Raw genomic sequence first — 20,775 nt, 5'->3', positions numbered from 1 at the left:
CATGCTCTATGTGATTAACTGCTGAAGATTTCCCCTTGTTCCACATGTAGTTATGCTCTGTGAGCCATGAAAAATAAAATTTCTGTGTCCAAAGACATTTTAGGTTTGGATGACTACCACCTGGAACACCAAACCGGTAATCATATACCTGGGTGCAATATACATCACCAATATGAGACATCTGCTACCATTTCACTGTGGAAGATGAGATTAAATGTAGAGATCAACACTTTCAGACAGCCATTTGAAGATACACCACAATGCCGCCTAGTCCTTCAGTTTCCGTATGTTGTGTATCCTCCACATTTTTGTCAGTAACAAGCACCGCCTCTGTCGTGTATTTCTACCATCTCATTTGTTGTGGGGCCAGCATAATTTGCACTGTACGATGTCCAGCTTTCTGTAAAATGTGTTAGTGTCAGTTTAGCACCTTACACAGACGCCTCTCTTTCTAAGATGCACTGCTACCAATCGAAAGAAAAACAAACAAATGGAGCATGTTCACCGTCAAGGGTTTTCGCTGTTTATTGTTTGGCGCCATCAACAGTCAGTTGTTGACAAAGTATTATACTCAGTAGGGGATGTGTGATAGATTAGCTGTGATCAGCGGCTTATAAAGTTTGCGTTGGGGTGTTATGTTGCTGTAGTATGTGTTCCGAAGGAGGTAGAGATTTCTTACGGAGAACTGCAATTCCAGTGCATTGATAGCCGTAAGGGGCCCCAAGATTTTACGTGGATAATTATATCCAGTCGTAAGAAGGATATATATAGTGATATATCACCGTTAAATTCGTCCCAGAGCAACAACTGTTAGGAAGCGGTATTTCCAATAATTCGCCCAGTATCTAATGTCACCATATTGGGGCTGCAGTCGTAATATTTAAATGTAATTACAGAGATAAATATGTGGCTGGTTTCCTAGAATGGCTGTGTCTGCTGTTTGGGTGCAGAGCGGAGGTAGCTTGTGTCTGGAACGAACGGACATTTCTGACTTAAAACCATCGCACGCGGTAGGTAGAGGTTCCAGCCGGCTGGGTAGTCAATTTTTGCGTGTAGGAGCGGCGGCAAGTCCCAGCGGTGGCCATCGTGAGGCTCTCTGGGTGGCTGAAGAGTGAACTAACAGTCAGAATGCATTGGGATGTCTCCCGTATCAAGTATGATGCATGTATCCTCCATGGAAAATCCGGCAATTCAATATAGATCACTGGTAAGAGCTGGCATTGAACGCATTGATAACATCCTAATTTCTACCACTCCAACCAGCCATGGGTACCATCCATGGCCAGGATGGTGCACTCTGGCGTACATACGCATCCACGACTGCAGATGTGGTCAAGGTGGCAGTTTTTTCCGACCTCTGAGCGTTAGTGCTGGTGGTATATGATGATGCACTGCTTGCGAACATTTGGCCTGGGGCACGATGTGTGGACATAGGGACATGAGAATGTAGAATGTACAAGTGTTTCAACCATCCCTGACATCTATGGAGTGGAATGTGGTTTAAGTGCATGTTGTTTACTTCTTCTCAATACAGTCCAGTGGACTCTGACATTCAGTGTAAAGGAGGGAGAGGAATTCGTTGTTACTATCCTAACATGTAGTAGACCCTTCCCCCTCCTTCCTGAAATTTTCAGCTACCTTCAACATAATGGGCATGCTACCAAATGACCTAACTGTGTCAGTATCCACCAGTGGGAGGCAAGGGAAGAAAATTCAGAAGGGTTTGGAAACTGGGCAGTTGTGGGATCGAATCACAACAACACATATAACAGTTATACTATCCACCAATATAATGCAAGGAAAAATTGCCCACGAACACGGGAATTGGTTTAATTAATTAATTACTTAGTCAATCGAAATGATAGAATGGGGGAATTTTTCCGAGACATCCACACATCGGGATTTAGCTTTTGTTTAGGACAAAAGTGTAGTTAGTATGAGACATGATAGATGCTCGCAGGGCTGGAAGTAGTCACCTGGGAGAGGAAGAGGGACTGTGACAGCATATGTTTCAAGTGGAATTTCTCAGGTTCAGAATCTAAAAGATACTGTCACCTGTTTCAAAGAGTTGCCATCACCTGATGCTTTGACCCAATGGAAGAAACCAGAGGGGTGAGGCTTATGAGAGGAGGGAATTAGAGGGAGCAAGGTTGGGGGTTGCTTCTCCCAGCGTTCTCTACCACTACTAATGTGAACTAACTCAGTCAGTATCTGGACAGCAGGTCGAAAACATAATGCAATTGCTTCCACTGACGAGGTGTGGAAAGTGTGTGTTTGGGAGCAGATTGTACAGATGCTGCAACCTGAAGTAGCCACTTGAGATACAGGACAAAGGAACTCGCCACAAGCGAAAGGGAACATAGCTTTGGGGGTTCAGTCTAGCTGCTGTACGATTAGAAAAATGTGAGCGCAGTATTGTGAGGCACTATGACCTAGGCACGTGAAAGGATGTAGTCACTTCAGAGAGAGAGAGAGAGAGAGAGAGAGAGAGAGAGAGAGACAGAGGAGAGAGAGAGAGAGAGATAGAGAGAGAGAGAAAGAGAGAGTGGAAGTGGTTGTGTTTTGCTACGAATTTCTCAGATGTCAATATCAAAGCGTGGCTGCCTAACTCTTCGTTTGGGGATTAGCGTGACATTTAGTCTGCGTGTCACAGAAGCTGGTTGGTGGCGTGGCAGCTGACAGGGTCTCTTGTACAGTGGCATGTGGTGCAGCTGGGCAAAGGGTCATGGCGTGGGTGCGCAGTGCCCTGCTGCCAGCAGGAAAGATTTTTAACAGTTAATTGCCTGTAGTCAGTTTTGTTGATGTACATTTCGCGATGGTACATTTCAGGATCAGAAATGACCGCAATCTATTTAATCATTTCTTTTTTATGTATTTTACAAGATGTCTATCTTCCGAAAGAGCAAAGAATTATGAGCAAGAGAGATCCATCCCTTGTGAATTGGATTTTTATAAATAAACAGTGTATTCTTTGCTATGACTTGAATTTCCTGCACGAGATCCTATCTCTCCAGCACTGAATGAATCCTCTTACCACTGACTTCCAGACAGGAAGGGTTTGGAGGTTCCTAGAGGAGGAAGAGTTAAATGTTTCATCGATTTAATTAACTAGTCAATTAAATTTATACAGTGGGAGGGGGCTGTTATAATAACTCAGGCCTGAAAGTGTGCTTGTATGGCCAAGGGGGGAGAGGAAGGGTGGATGTTTCCAGAGGGGGCTAGAGGCTTTTTTTCGGGAGGATGGGTTACCTCCAGTGGATCATCAAGCAACCCTCGGGGATCCTAAATCACTTAGCAGAATAGCAGGTTAATGTAATAAGCCAAACAGGTGAACAATTTAATTAATTTTATTATCAGTTTGATATAAAAAGTGGGGTATAAATGCGGTTGCCTCACTACTGATGTATCTATTTTCAGTATTTCTTCCACTCTAATGATGTATGTGCACCACGTACACAAACTTTTTGTCATATAGTAGAGATATACTTTCTTTTCATTTTTTTCATTCTTCTGTTTAATATTTTGGTCAGTTAGTAATATTCATTAACTTACGATAGTGCAAGTGGGTGACGTTATCGAAAACCGCTGACATTTCAACAGATGTCCTCTGTGTGACTTTCAAGGCAGCAAGTAAGTGCTGTGCCAGGTAATTAAAAATCTCGAGTTGGAGGCTAATTCGAGAAAGATAATATATGTATACAAAGACACACACACACACACACACACACACACACACACACAGAAAGACACAGAGATACACACTAGAAACACCAGTCCCACCACACAACCAAAGATGACCGACACCAGAAGTTATCGATAGTGAAAGTTACGGAAAAATGGTGGGGTAGCGTTAGCTTTGTACCTTTGTTTCTAGAAAAGAGAGAGACCTGGATATCATGTCGAATTTAAGCAAAACGTACGTCTATATTTTCAAGGTCAGTTGCTAATTTAATCTCAACTGCTTCCTTAAGAACATCATCCCAATAGCTGGGAAGTACACACCTGAATCTCTGTGTTATTATAATCTATAGGGTGAAAGAGGCCAAGGCAATGTTCTTCAACAGCCAGTTTGCTCGGCGGTTGCAAGCGTGTGTGATGCTTGTGTTCAGTACATCGGTCCTCTACTGTCCTGACATTCTGACTACTATATGGTATGCCACAACTGCAAGGGATACGATAGACACCGCCTTACTCAAACCAAGATGATCCTTAACGGAACGTAAAATGTCGCTAATCTTACATGGAGAACGGACTATGCACTTCACATTTTATTTCCGCAAAATACGAGCAGTCTTAATGGAGATGCTCCCTACATACCCAGAAAAATCTTAGACTTCAGTACCAAGTCGGTATTATCGCCACTCACCCGATGCACGGTTACTCAACAGCACAACGCATTGTGTGATTTGACATGGGTAACACCGACCTGTTAAAACCGATACCGGTATTTTTCTGTATAACCGGTATTTTTCGGTATTTATTTGGTCTCGCTTATAACAGGTCTTTTTTTTATTCCTTAGTAATAACCGTGTAAAAAACCGAAACAGAAATTAGCCATAGTAGCAGTGCCTGATTATTTTCTATTTTTAAATAAAATTTTTAATAAAACAAGTAATTTTTATTTGAAGTATTTGCATTACCTCGAAATATTGCGCTTTTATACAAGTTGGGAAAGGGAATAGTGCTATTTTAACAACAACGCCGACAGAGCGTGTAATAAACATATTGTATAACGATTGGTACAGCACTTCTGAGAAAATACTCAATCTTTTACTATGTGGCGACTGGTTGGATATTTATTACCAGATAAACGCCAATTTAAATCACCTTCGCATTTCCTCATCCACAATGGATATTCTGAAAATACTTTATTTGCTTTCCTAGATTAAACGTTTCCCAAAGTTTCTGTAAAACGATAAAAGAGGATGGAATTATAGTAACAGTAAAAAGTTAAAATGTTAACAATTCATTAGTATTTTACAATAGAAATAGAAAGTATCTGATATGTCTGCTTATAGTGCCGGGACCTGAATAAAAAGTAAGTGCCAGTCGAAATTTGTTCGTTAGTTCAACAACAAACAGAACCTCAATTAACCGTGACGAATAAGACAAGTGAAGGGTGAGACTACATCAAAAGTTACTAGAATATCGAAGCTATTCACAAGTGTCCCCTCTCATCCACGTGATAATCTATTTCTACATCTGTTGACTTTCAGTTATTATCCGTAGCTGCGATGGGAAACCCATTGTCATCTAATACTCCAAATTTCTTTATGGAAGAGTTCGATGAACGTGCGTTGTAGTCCGCGGCTCTGTAACCCACGCGTTCTTTCAGATATGCAGACGGTATGTTTGTTGTTGCGTCTAGTGACGGAGAGAAATTGGATGACTTTTTGTAGCATCTGGATTAGGCAATACGGATGTCATAGTGTCGAGCATAAGGTAATTCAGCCCCAGTGACATATTCAACCATTTTAAAGATTAATTAAACACTGATTTCGTTTATCTTAATTTGAACCATTATAAAGCAACTCCAGTTAATGGCGGATTTCATGTATGTTGCTAAGAAGTCAGCTGTATGAAGACTACTAAGGAATGACAGTGTAGAAAGGATTTTAAACATTTACATAGGAACCTATATCTTCTTTAGGTCAATCTTGCGGACCCCCTGTAAAAGGAAGGAATGAGTGCATCGACCCTTTACCTTGATGGAACTGAAGATGTTTATCCCTAATTATGAATTTAATTGTATTTTAATAATTTTAGTAACTTCATGTCACCCATCACAAAACATGTTTTACATTGTAAATTCAATAACTTTAGTTAAATTTATCCATTTTATTTCAGTCGGGTAAGATCTGAGAATGTCTTATGAATTTATAAATAACACACTTTGCCATTCCATTACCTTGACTGTATCAGCAGTGTGTCTGAAATCCATTACATGAGACTGACTGTCTGATAGTAGATGCAAGTCGTGATATAATAACGTGCGAAATTGTTGACTGATTTTCTCTATTGGACGACGTACGACAATTTTTATCTGTGGCATTCGTTCATTTGTCATGTGAGTTTGAACTCTGGAAATCTGACTGCTCATGTGTTTACGAGTGTACAGCCGTGTTACATGCGCTGGTGCAGATACTGGTTTGCTTTTCCGGTATTTTGTTTGTCAATGTAACCTCAGACACTACGTTCCTGAAGGGGGTGTGATGATGGCATACTTGAATACCGAAAGCGGTTGCCTCTGGAATAAATGAGTGACGACAATTCAACTGTTGGCCTATTTATACATATAGCCACTATTATCCTATCATCTCTCCTAGCCGACATAGATTAAGTGGAACTACCTCAAATTGGTTAGTTACATGAGTAAATGGACAGAAGGAAGCGAATTAACTTTGAAAGAATAAATTTTCTATTATCACTTCGAACTTTATGTTAGTCCACTTGTATGTATTCAGTACTAAATGCGACACATCTTATCGGAAGGTGGATGACTGATGCAATTCTTGGTTGAAGAAGTATGCATTTTCGATGTTCAGGAAACGTCTGATGCCTTCAGTCACCCCGTATTCACTCACCACGAATCGGTATTTTTATCCAAGGAAAGAAGTAGACATCACTGGGCACCAAATCAGGAGTTTACGTGGGCGAGGCCAAATCTGATAGCCCAAAGAAGCAGCACGTTTGGTTGAGTTCTGCGCAGAAATGAGCTGGGACATTGTCGGGGTGTAGTGCCAGCCGGCCTTACATCTGCTTCCTTACTGATTTTTGTTTATTCCACTATCTTTTCGAATTTGATACATCCGGATTCGATCACCACGGCCTTCATTTCTCTTGTAGTTGGAGATTATTCACGAGAGATGGTCTGCAATTTCCATTTTCGGCATTTAGAGTTCTCTGACAGCAATGGGAGTGTCTGCGTCACCCGACGATCATTGTGTGACATGTTACTGTAAATTAGCAAAATGTACATGGAATTTTATGGAAGTGCTTCGGTGGGGAGGAAGGAGGGAGGGGGGATGTCATTGTATACCTGGATTGTATACATGTACTTAGAAACAGACAAACACCTAATGACGTGCTGCGTACCAGACCCAAGAGGTGCATAACGAATACCACGAAGAGCACGACTACAACCGCTCACGTGGCTCCCTTGTATTTCTTGGCAGCAGCATCCACATGGCGCTCGACAATGGGGACTATTTTTCTGCTACTGCCCCACGTCAGTCTGCGTGTCGTATTCATCCGCCAACAAAGTGCATTATCAACACTTTGCATCCGGCTAGCACTGGCGAGGATGGTGATCCTACCTCTAACAGGCAAAAAGAACAAAGTGTCACGGACACCGTTAAAATACAGCTCCTGCAGTCACCAGTCAGGCGTTCCAGCACGTGCTAATTTTGCTACGGAGCACTGTTACGAGAGTTCCATTAAGAAAACTACATTCCGAGTTAACAGTCTCTATTTATGGAGAACCACTACTGGCAAATGCGTTATAGTAACAGTAATCGTAGACCAGCGGACCCGTCCAAAACTTCTGCAGTTTTATAGTGTTAAGCAAATTAGTATGTGGAATACGTGCGGTCGTTCAGATAAGGGTAGTTGAGGAAATACCGAGAAAATATCTTTAAAAAGAAACCAAACGATGTGAAATAATAATGACTTCACTATACGTAAATTTATATACATTGCTTGTAATTTCTAACTTCCGACCGCAATGTTTACATTTCTCTGTTGTTGAAGAGAAGTTTAATGAGAAATACAAATAGAAAATACCAGGAAGTAAATAAATGAGAGATATATTAGTTAGGACGTTGTGTTCGCTTCTTACCTGGTAGTGCCACAGTAACCTCTATCTGTATTTTAAGATTTTAATTGCACTTCACACTTTATATAAGCACGCTAGGCCGTAGTAGGTATAGGTAAATTGCACATTAGGGTGACAATTACAAATATGTTTGTCGTTTCGGAAAGTCTATTCGTTTAGAAAAGTCAGTTTGTACGATAAGCCAGCGATAATGGGCTACTGCAGGTTTCACGGTTATTATCTGTGACAATACAAATTATCCATTTAATAATTACTTTAAAACAAATAAAATGGTTGTTGTAATAAGACATCAAGGAAAGACAGATTTTACTCGTGATTAATAAGTGAACTTCGTAAAATATAGGAATTCCGTTTTGCCTATGATCGTTAAAATTCTCCTCATGTTAATATTTTCCGCAAATAGTGAGTTTTAGTGCCAAGTCGGCATACAGTTTCAGACGCCGGCTAAAAAAAGCTGTCTAACGATATCTAATTCATGCCTGTACGATTAGTAAATGTTGAGAAAAAGAGTTGTTGACTTGAGAAAATACATATATAATTATCAAGAAACAGCCACCTACTTTAAATTTCGTTGTAGTAGGTATAGGACATCAGGAGTCACAAACCAGACTATTAGCAAATGTTAAGTATAGTTTGTATCAAAACTGTTAATAGACGTTATTGGTTATTTCTTACTGTGTTGTCACATATCTATTCTAATGCCCCCTTTCAAGCAAGTGTATGAGTTGATGGTACTGGCATGCAGACTGCCACTCATTTTAGTTAACAATACTACATACAAGTTTTCTGCTACCACGGATGTTTGGGCTGAATTAATAGTAACATTCACTTCCAACAAACCTACATGACGTACCTCTTGTTTTTCATGGTAATGATTATGTCTATATAACTACCCCTCTTATTTACGGCAATAGATAACATCGTTAGAACTGATAATACGCTTTCACAGCAGCTAAGTAAAACTGGAATATAGAGATACATACAGCGTCCTCAGATTCAGGAATTTAGGATTGCATTTATTATTCCACGTCAGATTTACTTTGACGATGACTCAAACAGTTGTTCACATATTAATTTTGTTTAGTATCGTACTGCTAAATATCCTACAGGTTGTTTTCCGATTTCTTTTCAAAACAGATACCCTACGAGGCATTCATGTTGAATACTGAAATGCGTCACACATGGTGAGACATTACGCTAGGAGAGACCATTACAGCACAAAACCCTGCCGCCTGCTTCATTATTGTACGGACACGGTGGCAGCGTCCACTGCTGCTGTCCGCCCTGAAATGAAACGCCGGTAACAGAATTATTTGCAGGCCAGGGCCTACATCCCACCCCCGCCTCCCCCCACCTCCGCGGCCCGAATGCTGACAAGTGGGTGGGTAACTAACTCCATGGCCCGCTGGGACTGTGGCAGGGCCGTCCTTCTGCGGTCGGCCCCGCTGATTTATGTCCATAGTTTGGCAGAAGCGGCCGCCACTGCATCCTGCCTGAAAGCAAATTTGGGTTTTGCCGTCAATAGAACAATGGAAGGCTTTATGACTGATTTATGACGTGGGTAACGCACGCGTGTGCGTGCGCACGTGTCTGAAAGTAGAGTAGTGCCTTATGCGTGCCGCTGAATGCAGCAGACGTCACTGGAAATCGAATAATAATCAAGAAAAATAACTTCAACAAATGCTACGATTCCACTATCGCCACTGAAAACGTGGAGTCTGTTTTACGTAAAACGCTGAAATAAAAAGATACGCTTTATGGTATACAACATTTCTCTGTCGGTAATAACTATATACATTTTATTGGTAAGCATGATCCAAGTTTTCACTTATATTTACCTAATTATCCATGAAAACTACATCTAAAAATATACGTAAAACAGTATCTAACCACCCATAAAAGTAATAATAGTAAGTAATTGTAATAAATATAATAATAGTAATAATAATAATATATAATAATAATAATAATAATTGGGAAATTCGTTATTACTGCTGCTTACCACATCTGGCACAAGCTTCGCAGCACTCTTCTCACAATGGGTATCCGAAAGGCTGAAACGGTTCCGGTTGCCTGTCTCTATACTTCAACTCAAAAATTAATGCATGTCTGCTGTTGCTCACTGCAGTAAAGCAAATTCTTCCATCGTCTCACACGTATGGTTCCCAGCCTTTTTGGTTTCCAGTTGGTTACGCCAGGTTCTTTCTCCCTTCTCTCCGTCATCTTGCGCCAAATCTGGCCAACTGTAGACCATATAAAACAACTGCTTAGAGGCGTAGCTTTCTGCCTTTCCAGAACTTTTCGTTCTCTCACTATGCTGAAGCTTTTGTTTCTAGGTGATGGTACTCCCATATTTCCTTCTTTTCTGTAAAACGATTGTTTAAATTTTTTTTTGAATTTTTCTCTGTTTTGTGTGTCTCCTTTAGTTACGTTCTTTGTTTCGAAGTCTTTTTGAGTGTTTTGGGTCCATTGATGTAAGATCTTTTCGTTACTGAAACTTGGAAGAGACTTCCAATTCTTTCTCGCATTTCTAATGTAATGGCTTAACGTGAAACGTTTCAACGATTCTCCTTCTTTCTCAATTTTCTTCTGTTCCTTCTAATTTGACTGTGAAAATATAGTTTGCTGCATAAAGCGCTTATTAACGTTTTCTAAGACGCCAACTCTTGAAAATTTATTTTTTAAATGTAGATGTCCCTGGAGGGTTGATAACTACCTTCATGTTCAGAGCTCTAGAATTGTTTTCTTTTCTTGTCAGTCCTTTGCGTGTTTTCCATTGTGTTCCACTTTATCTCTCCATTCCATCCATTACCATGAGTCCATTACTGCCACAAGGCTTAAATCAACATGGCTTTAATTCGTCTTTCTTATTGTGAATTCCGTGAACCCATATCAAGCGCAGTTTTTTCCTGTCATGGCTACAACTGGCGACATTATTTCTTTGTAGCTATTCACCAGTTTTGCACTGGATATCAGAAGTAAAAAGCCGTGCAACACGTTTGTCGAAATGAATATAATGTGAGACATGTAATTGCCTGGTTAGATGTAACAGAGGACTTAATGGCCCTAAACGTGCCAGGATAGATAACTGAAGAAAATAAAATCTCGAAATGTGGATTCATCATTTGTGTTGACGGTGTATGAGTAGATAATTTCAATTGAAGTAAAAAATTTTCGCATTAAGGACTTTATATCATATCAAACAGTCGTGCCCACCACTCAACATCTTGAGAATTTCTGTCTTAGATTCAGTACCACGAAATAAGTTTCATTTTCTGTTTTTCTTGTTCATGTAATGAATCTACCTGAGTCTTCTGCCATTTTGACGCAAATTCTTAGCCTGTTTCCTTTCGCTGTATAAGTGTACCGATGCTGAACTGGATTATATAAAATTAAATATTTCACCTCTACCGATTGCTTAAAAAGTCCAGTAATGCACTAACTTCATTGGCTGGTTTTCCTTGGTACCACATAGTTACCTTCACCTAAACTTGATACCATACTGCAGCTTTCAGAGTGAGTCAGACAGAGGTCCTCCTACGTCCACATAAATCTATAGCAGACCTGTTCCAGATTTCTCGAGGTTAATAAGAGACTTCTCTGAAAACTATAGCAATAAACAGTCGACATACCGATACATTAATTGAGAATTCGGCTGTGTTTCGTACATTACAGGCAGATAAGAAACAGAACACAACCCACGATCATGGACTTAGCGTTGGGCCCCAAGTACTAACTGCTGCCAGACAAACTTCCTACAAGTTTAGCAGCCTCAGGAGCAGTGAGCCTCTTCTGTAACGTCGCTTCTGCGTGTCAGCTGCGTGGGGCAATGACCAGCCTTCAGGAAGCTTCCGCATCTGTAGCCACAGACACCCGTGGTATCGGGCCTGGGCTATTGGTTCTTTGTCTTAGAACTACATGAGATCATCCAACGTCTTTTTGAATACTAAAAGCATTATGGGAACTTTCTACACAGCATGTTTTCTAACCTCCTCTCGCCCCCCCCCCCCCTCCCACAGAGATTTGAGGAGACCCTGGTTTAAGTAGATTCTAGGGCTAGAATATACATCCCAGTGAAGTGGTGAGGATGTCACTTCGGTCCTACATTTCTTTCCTTTCTTTGTCACATGTGGTTGTTTTTATCCTGGGATCTTAAAATTAAAACAAAAAATCAAAGAGAATTAACTAAATGTACAATGTCTCCTTCTTGCTGCCTCTCCCTTATCCTGTCAGGAAACAGAGACACAGTGGCCCGGCTATGGAGCATGACGCCCTACCCACTCTGCCCCTTGACCAACAACTACAAAAGAAAAAGAAAAGAAAAGAAAAAAATTATAAAAAAAAGAATTGGCCCACTGAGACGAAGCAATGCTGTGAAGAAAATGAGGTAACGTCTTCGATTAGTAACCCAAGGTTTGAACACCACCACCACTTAAATTTAGAATAATAAGCAACAATGGCGATCAAAAACGTCACCCTCATTCTGCCAACGGCTTTCTCAAAGACGGCTGAGGAGCGAGGTTCAGGCACACTCTTGCCCCGGTGATGGGAAACTACCCCTAAGGAAGGAAGGATTAGCAATGATCAAAGGCTTGAGGATGCAGAAGAAGGCTATGGAAACACTGAATTAATGTCACATAATGTGTATGTATACAAGAAATGTGATCTGAAACAGAAACTGTGATGATGATACCTCCATTGGCAAAAGATTTCGGGATAGTCTCCCATTCGAATCACCGGGAGAGGATTGCGAAGAGGGGGGTGACCACGAAATAAATATTGACTAACAGACGAGAGGATGACGTTCTACGAGTCGGGGCGTAGACGTGGTAGGGAAGCTAAAATATCCCGAAATGGAAAATGCAGAAGCTCAATCTAGATAGAGCGTGTTGTGTGAAGTGGAATGGAAAGGAGACATGGATTTCTTGTCAGATGGGTATAGGGTGATATCAAGCGAGTGCTCACTTCTAGGGGACTGATGGCCTCAGAAGTTGTTGTTGTTGTTGGTTGTTGTTTGGAGGAAGAGACTAAACAGCGAGGTCATCGGTCTCATCGGATTAGGGAAGGATGGGGAAGGAAGTCAGCCGTGCCCTTTCAAAGGAACCATCCCAACATTTGCCTGGAGCGATTTAGGGAAATTACGGAAACCTAAATCAGAATGGCCGGACGCGGGGTTGACCTCAGAAGTTAAGTCTCATAGTGCTCAGAGCCATTTGAACCATTTTTTGCAGTAAGATTACATCATAGTGCGACAGAAATTCCGAAACCAGATACTGGATTGTAAAGTGTACTTACGAGCAGATATGGACTCAACTCACGTTGCAGTAGTTATGAAGAGTAAGCTGAAGTTTAAGAGATTAGTCAGGAAGAATCACTATAGAAAGAAGTGGGATACGGAGCTACTAAGAAATGAATAGATACGTTCGAAGTTCTTAACGCCGTAGATAATGCAGTAAGCAATAGCTGAGCAGCAGTATAGTTGAAGATGAATGGGTAATTCTAAAAAGGCAATCACAGAAGTTGGAAAGTGAAACGTTGGTATGAAGAAGTAACTGTGCAGAAACTTCAATTGCTCGACGAAAGAATGAAGTAGGAAACATTTCAGGGACATCACGAAATACAGAAACAAAAGAAATAAATAGGTAGTGCAGGGAGCTAAGACGAAATGGCCGCGTGAAAAATATGAAGAAGTCGAAAAAGAATTCAGACTAAAGAGTACTGAATATAGACTGAGAGTAAATCTAACAAAGACGAAAGTAGTGAGAAATAGCAGAAATGGGAACAGTGAGAATGTTATCAGAATTGAGCCGAGGGAAAACACTGTTTGTGCGCCACCATATTAGCCCTAATTTCTCTTAACGTTTCTTCGTGGTCCTTACGAGGAATGTACATTGTCAGCAGCAGAATTATTCTGCTGTCAGCTACAAACGCACGTCGGGTTGGTCGAAGCATGGCCACGGCATTGGTGTCTGCCCTCGCGGTGACAAAAATGCTCCATGGCTCCGTTCAACACAGGTTGTGCGCTTCTGACAAATAACTTAGCTGCAGGACAAATTCAAAATGGCGTCTGTAGGTGACGTACGTTACAAGCAATGCGGCTTCATTGGATTTCTCACTACAGAGAAAGATACTGTGGAGGATATTCGCAAACGCTTGTCCAAAGTCTATGTATCATCTGCTATCGAAAGAAGTACATTTAGTCGCTGGGCACGGAGGGTGAGGTGATCAGGAGGCAATTCGGTGGAACTCCACTATTAGCAGCGGTCGAGGAGACCATCCACTGCTGTCACACCCGACAGCCCTGACCTAGCCCCCTCGGACTTCCACTTGTTTGGGCCATTAATGGATGTCATTCGTTGAAGACATATTGAGGAGAAATATTGGTAGCGACAGGGCATACAAAACATTAAAAAAATAGGGTGTGTAGATAAAACACCATTCTTCCGTATGTGTAACTCTCGTTATGTCCAATAAAGAAGAATGTGTGTTTTGAAAAGGTCCTGTCGCCACCTTTCATTATTCCGGCAGCCCATTTTCACTAGCATTTGTCTTTCTTTTCCTTTTTTATATTTTCTCATAACTCTCATTGTGGTGTTATTGAATGAATGTGGTTGTGTGTCACGTTGCTAGACGGTGGCGTAGTCTGCTGCAGAAAGTCTGCGATAGTCGTACAGATTCAACAGCACTGGTACAGAATAGCCAACTGTCGTAGTGGTCAGGTAGGCAAAGAGGTTTACGCTAGTTGTGAGAAATCCACCTGCGTTAGGTTGGTGGCGGAAATGGCATCTTTGGGTTTTCCGGGCCACGAGGAGCGTGGAAGAGGCTGGAGAAGAAAAGGGGTCAGTCTGCCGCCGGAACGGGAAGCTTTTACAGCAGTGCTCCAGTCGAAGTAGGGTGAGTTAGACTGACCGCGTGGCGCGTTGTTACTTGGCTAGAGGAAAGCTGTTAGCTTTTGGTCTCACTCTTCAGCTCTGAAAGATTGCTTTGCCTTGTCGCAGCAGAGAATGCAAAACTTTGGCTGATTTTTCTTTTAGTAAATTTCTATAGCAGACTTGGATCCGCCTGAAGAGCACCACACAAAGGTGTCGATAAGAAGTAAGCACTCGCTTCTGTATGAATGTGTTAGCCTTCAGCTGTGCCTGTATCAGCTTTTATTTTTCTAGATATTAATAGCTTTGCCCTCTCGTAAATTTTCCTTGCTTTATGTATCTTTCGTCCGTGGGGAGCCGACCACATGGTTGAACATTAGAGGTTGTTGGGTTACCGTCATCAATAACTGTCCGATCTCTTGTTATAATAACTGTTCACGATTGTGTGATGTGATATTGTTGGAACTTGGCCACGACACCTAGAAATTGCGTCTCCACAAACCACGTGGGCCCGCGGGTGTACTGTGAAACGTGTACCGTTTCACGAGTTATTACGATCAGTTATCAGGAAACAGCAGTTGTGTGAATGCTTCACACCAATGATTTTAGGTGAAGATTATAACGGTGAATGTATCGATGCTTTTCTTTAATGTTTTAGGAATTAATGTTATCAGGAACTGTGTACATGCTTCACATCCACATCTTAGGAATAAATGATTTTATCCACAAATTTCTCTTGTACTCCAAGGTTACGTTTTTGCAACTAAGCCACTCACCTCATAGCTTTCCCCCAGCACATCCAACGCGTTTTCTTACGCACAGGTCCAGTGATTATTTTCCCCTTTTATTTTAAAACAAGTGCTTTAGATTAAGTCTTATTTTCAGGTGTGTTGCTGGGAGCTGATCTTATGCACAGTGTCAATCCATTATTCATTTTATTTTAAATGTTTGATTCTCGTGAAAAGTGCACGGGCAATACTATTAATTACATCACATCCTCTATGAGAGATATCACGACGTATGCATTTTTATGAGTTTTAGGTCTGTGATCAAATTAATTTATGTTCCGACTCGGCCAAACCTTTGATTAGTTGTATGGTTAGAGTCGGTGGCGACCCTAATGTTAACGTAATAACCCGCAGATACAGGTTAGTTAAAATATTACTTCCCCGGCAACCCTCGCAGGTAGCAAGATAGTGTTTGACAGAGTAAGGAGGACACCAAAAGCAAACTAGCACTGGCAAAAAGTTAATTTCTGGCCAAGTCAGTTACTATCAAACACAGGCCTTAATCTGAGGAAAAAATTTCTGAGAGACACAAACGAACTGAAGCATCTGAGATGTGATGCTACAGATGAATGTCGAAAACTATGTGGACTGATAAGTCAAGGAATGAGGAGGTTCTGTGCAGAATCGGAGGAAAAGGATTGTATGGAAAACACTAACAAGAGGAAAGGACATTATGATAAGAAATCTGTTTAGACATCTCGCAATAACTTCATTGTTAGGTCTGTTAAGACATCAGAGAATCACTTCCATTGTGCTAGAATTGGTTGTATAGGGTAAAAACTGTAGAGGAAGACAGAGTTTGGAATACATCCAGCAAATAACTGAGAACTTAGGTTGGAAGTGCTATTCTGTTATCAAGAGGTTGTTACAGGAGAGGAATTCGTGGCCTGCTACATCAAACCAGTCAGAAGACTTAAGAGGTAGCCATCGGATCTCTGTTACCGACCATATTTCAGGCATTTCTATATGAAGAAGAGACGCAGCTCCTCCCGTTTAGTCAGCGCTGGGCTGCGGTCCATAACCTCCCGGGTGAAGACCGTCAAGGAGGTCAAGGAGCTGGGTAATGGTCTTCAACGGAGCCATGGAGCTTCTTTGTTACCACGAGAGCAGACACCAACGCCGTGGCCATGCTTCGAACAACCCGACGTGCGTTTGTAGCTGACTGCAGAGTAATTCTGCTGCTGACTATGTACATTCCTCGTAAGGACCACGAGGAAACGTGAAGAGAAATTAGGGCTAATATGGTGGCGTACAAACAGTGTTTTCCCTCCACTCAATTTGCGAGTAGAACAAGGAAGTGCTACAAGATACCGTGCGCCATGCCCAAGCCCTCGCTGCCAGCAAAACGATGTGGTCAAATGTAAACGTCTTTCATATTAGATGCATTGTGCTGCCACCTACTGCCATGTACTCCATGTCAGCGACCTCAGTAGTCATTAGACATCCATCGCGAGAGAGCAGAAAGGGGCGCTCAGCGGAAATCAGACTTCGAACGTGGGCAGGGGATTGGGTGTCCCTTGTGCCATACGTCTGTACTCGGGATTTACATACTCCTAAACATCTCTAAGTCCACTGTTTCCGATGTGATAGTGAGTTGGAAACGTGAAGGAACACATACAGCACAAAAGCGTACAGACCGACCTCGTCTATTGACTGACAGAGACCGCCGACAGTTGAAGAGTGTCGCAAGGTGTAATAGGCAGACGTCTATACAGACCATGACACAGGAATTCCAAACTGCATCTGGATCCACTGCAGGTAGTATGACAATTAGCTCGCCCAACAAGCCGCGCAGTCTAATACGCTCCTTCCCGAGCGGGAAGGCGTGCCAGTCCACGGCACGAATCCGCCCGGTGGATTAGTTTCAAGGACCCATATGGCGGTCAGCCTGTGGATGGTTTTCAAGGCGGTTTTCCATCTACCTCGACGAATGCAGCCTGCTTCCTCTTATTCCGCCTCAGTTACACTGTATCGGCAAATGCTTCACAAACACTGTCTCTACATACGCGTACACCATAAATACTCTACCATGCAAACATTTGGAGTACACTAGTCTGGTATGAGACGTTCCCGGTGGGGTCCACTGGGGGCTGAACCGCACAATAACCCTTGGTTCGGTGTGGGGCGGCGGTGGGGTGGGTGGACTGCTGTGGCCTGTTGTGGGGTTGTGAACCACTGAGGGCTAGAGCGGGATGAAGCCTCTCCATCTTTTCTAGGTGTTTGGTTTAATTCGCAACACACACACACACACACACACACACACACACACACACACACACACACTTTGACAGTTAGGTGGGAGGTGAGAAAACTTGGATTTTGTGGCCGAGCAGCTACTCATAAGCCACAATTGACGCCGGTAAATGCCAAACGACGCCTCGCTTGGTTTTCTGGAGCGTAAACGTTGGATGATTGAACAGTGAAAAAAGTTGTGTGGAATGACGAATCACGGTGCACAGTGTGACGATCCGATGGCAGGGTGTGGGTATGGCGAATGTCCGGTGAACGTCATCTGCCAACAAGTATAGTGCCAACAGTAAAATTGGAGGTGGTGGTGTTATGGTGTGGTCGTATCTTTTGTGGAGGGGGGCAGGCTTGCACCCCTTTTAGTTTTGCGTGGCACTATCACAGCACTGGCCTACGCTGATGTTTTATCATTCTCTTGCTCTCCACTGTTGAAAATCAATTCGGGTGGGGATGTTAATTGCTTCTTTCAGCACGATAGACCACCTGTTTATAATGCATGGCCTGTGGCGGAGTGGCTACACGACAATAACATCCCTGTAATAGACTGACCTGCACGAAGTCCTGAGTCCTATAGAACACTTTTGGGATGTTTGGGAACGCCGACTTCGTGCCAAGCCTCACCGACCGACATCAGTACATCTCCTCAGTGCAGCACTCGGTGAAGAATGGGCGGCTGCCATACCCGAAGACTAGTTCCGGCAGCTGACTGAACGTATGCCTATGAGAGTGGAAGCTGTTATCGAGGCTAAGAGTGGACCAACACCATTTTGATTTCCAGCATTACCGATGGACGGCGCCACCAACTTGAACGTCATTTTCAGCCATGTGTCCGGATACTTTTGCTCACATAGTGCATCTGCCGCTGCGCTTGCGGAACCGCTCGCCGACGTTCAGTACCTGCCTCCACTTCAGGAGCATGATTGGCTAGTACAGATCAGAAACAGTGTGAATGAAAGTCTGATGATCAGCCTGCGTACTTCACATATCAAGGCACCGCTGTTACCTCAGTGCAAACGGACTTCCTTGTTTCCCGCTGTAGTTCCGTGAGTATGACGAATCTTCGAACTGTGGAGTTGCAGTCAATTCATAATCGTCGACTCGTTCTCTCTTAAAGCTAGTCGTGCCTTATTGTTAGTAAGGAAGATGAATACATGACATTGGTAATGCTAAGCAGCACTGAGAAAGCGAAATGAGCGATTGTCTGGATCTGATGGCCTTCAACGAAGGTGTGTCCTAAGAGACTGTGGATGGTGCAAAACGAGAGTTATTTGATGCAAAGTGCACAATAGCAAATGTGTTCTGCTAGAGGAGGAGTGATATCTGGTAGACGTTTCATGCTCTAATCCACACTTCGGATGAATAACATATAAACTTCATCCACAGCAAAGAAAATGGTTGTATTCTTGTTTATTCCACCTCTACCACGAGAAAAAGTTTGTGTCGCGTCAAACGAAAACTGGGCACCGAGAAACGTCTCGTACTCTTGAGACAGAGGTGCGCGCTGTTTCTGTACTAATTTGGTTATGGGAACTTGCGTTTACCGACTAACAGTGAGATATCGTTCATTTCCGTAATTTATTTTAATAATTAATCATCGTTTAGAGATTATATTTCATCCTCATGTACTTATTTCTGGCATTATGATCAGAGGTTCGGTGTCTCGAAACTGTGCGTATGTCAGCGCAGTTTGGGGACATTCTCTGAATAGATATTAAATATTAAAACACATTTACAGCAGTTTTGGAGCAACTTATATCTTTAATGTATGTATAAATACAAAAAAACCTCATTATAGTGGTACGTTACTTGCTTCTGTCATTTAGTATGTCGAATATTTTATGTCATTTAATCTTGCTCTTGATATTGAATATAAAGCCGAAATCATGATTTTTTGAAATAAAGGAACAGTGATTTACAGTTTATTACCGGAAATTAAGTTCCTAGCGGTTGCGTATGTAGCAGGCATACCGCGAACCCACAAGTACACTTTCGAACTAGTGAACTCGCTGTCATATCTCAGCGAACTGAGTCCACTTACACCCAAGGACAGACTCGAGTGGGCTGGGGCTGAGAATCATGAGCCGTCTACCTGCACACGGAGAGGGCGGGTTCCGAGATGACGTCACAGGAGACTCTTGCGAGTTTAAAGCGAGTATGTGGAGCTACGAGAGTTGCCCAGAAAGTAATGAACTGTATTGTTTTTCTTCAAAAATTCTTTATAGAACATACAGAGAAACACACACACGAAACAATGGTGTTTCATCTACACACCGTATTTTTCCACGTAATCTCTATCCCGTTCTATGGCCTTCCTCCAGCGTGAAAAAGGGCGTGTGTGCCTTGTCGTTACCAATCCGTGTTCTGGTGGCAGAGCCAGTACTTCTCTGTCTTCCACTAATGGCATCCTTTAATGGCCCAGATAAGAGGAAGTCCGAGGGGATCAGGTAAGAGCTAGAGCGTGGGTGTGGTAACACTGTCCAACCCTGTTTTGCGATGTGTTCAGCAGTCCTAAGACTTGTGTGGAGCCGACTGTTTCGTGTTGCAACAAAACATCTGTTGGGTTGCTGCAGCGCCGAAGTCCCCCGAGGCGTGAATTGAGTTATGTTACTGTATTGACAAATGCTTCTGAATTAATGGTACCGCCACTTGGCGTCACATCATTGAGAATCACAGCTTCACAGTCCCAGAACACGGAGATCATGACCACACCGGCGGAATCAGTAACTTTTAAATTTTCCTTCTGTGGGGAATGAGAATGGCGCCATTCCATCACCTGTCGTTTGTGTCAGGCTGAAAATGGTGAACCCAGGTTTCATCATGTAGCACAATCCGGTACAAGAAGGCCTCCCCCCCCCCTCCCCGCCCTCAGCTTGAAAACGTTGCGACAAATCAAGACAAATGTTTTTTTTCTGTATTTTTTGTAATACACCGTTAGAAACTGCGGGATTCATCTTGCACACACTTTTGAATATCCAGGAGTGAGGGTAATTGCTCCCACACTTCCTTTGCTGATTGACAGCTGCAGCGTCAGTCGTAA

Source organism: Schistocerca americana, chromosome 1 (assembly GCF_021461395.2).
Source record: "Schistocerca americana isolate TAMUIC-IGC-003095 chromosome 1, iqSchAmer2.1, whole genome shotgun sequence".
Lineage (NCBI taxonomy): Eukaryota > Metazoa > Arthropoda > Insecta > Orthoptera > Acrididae > Schistocerca > Schistocerca americana.
This window is presented reverse-complemented; position numbering follows the sequence as displayed.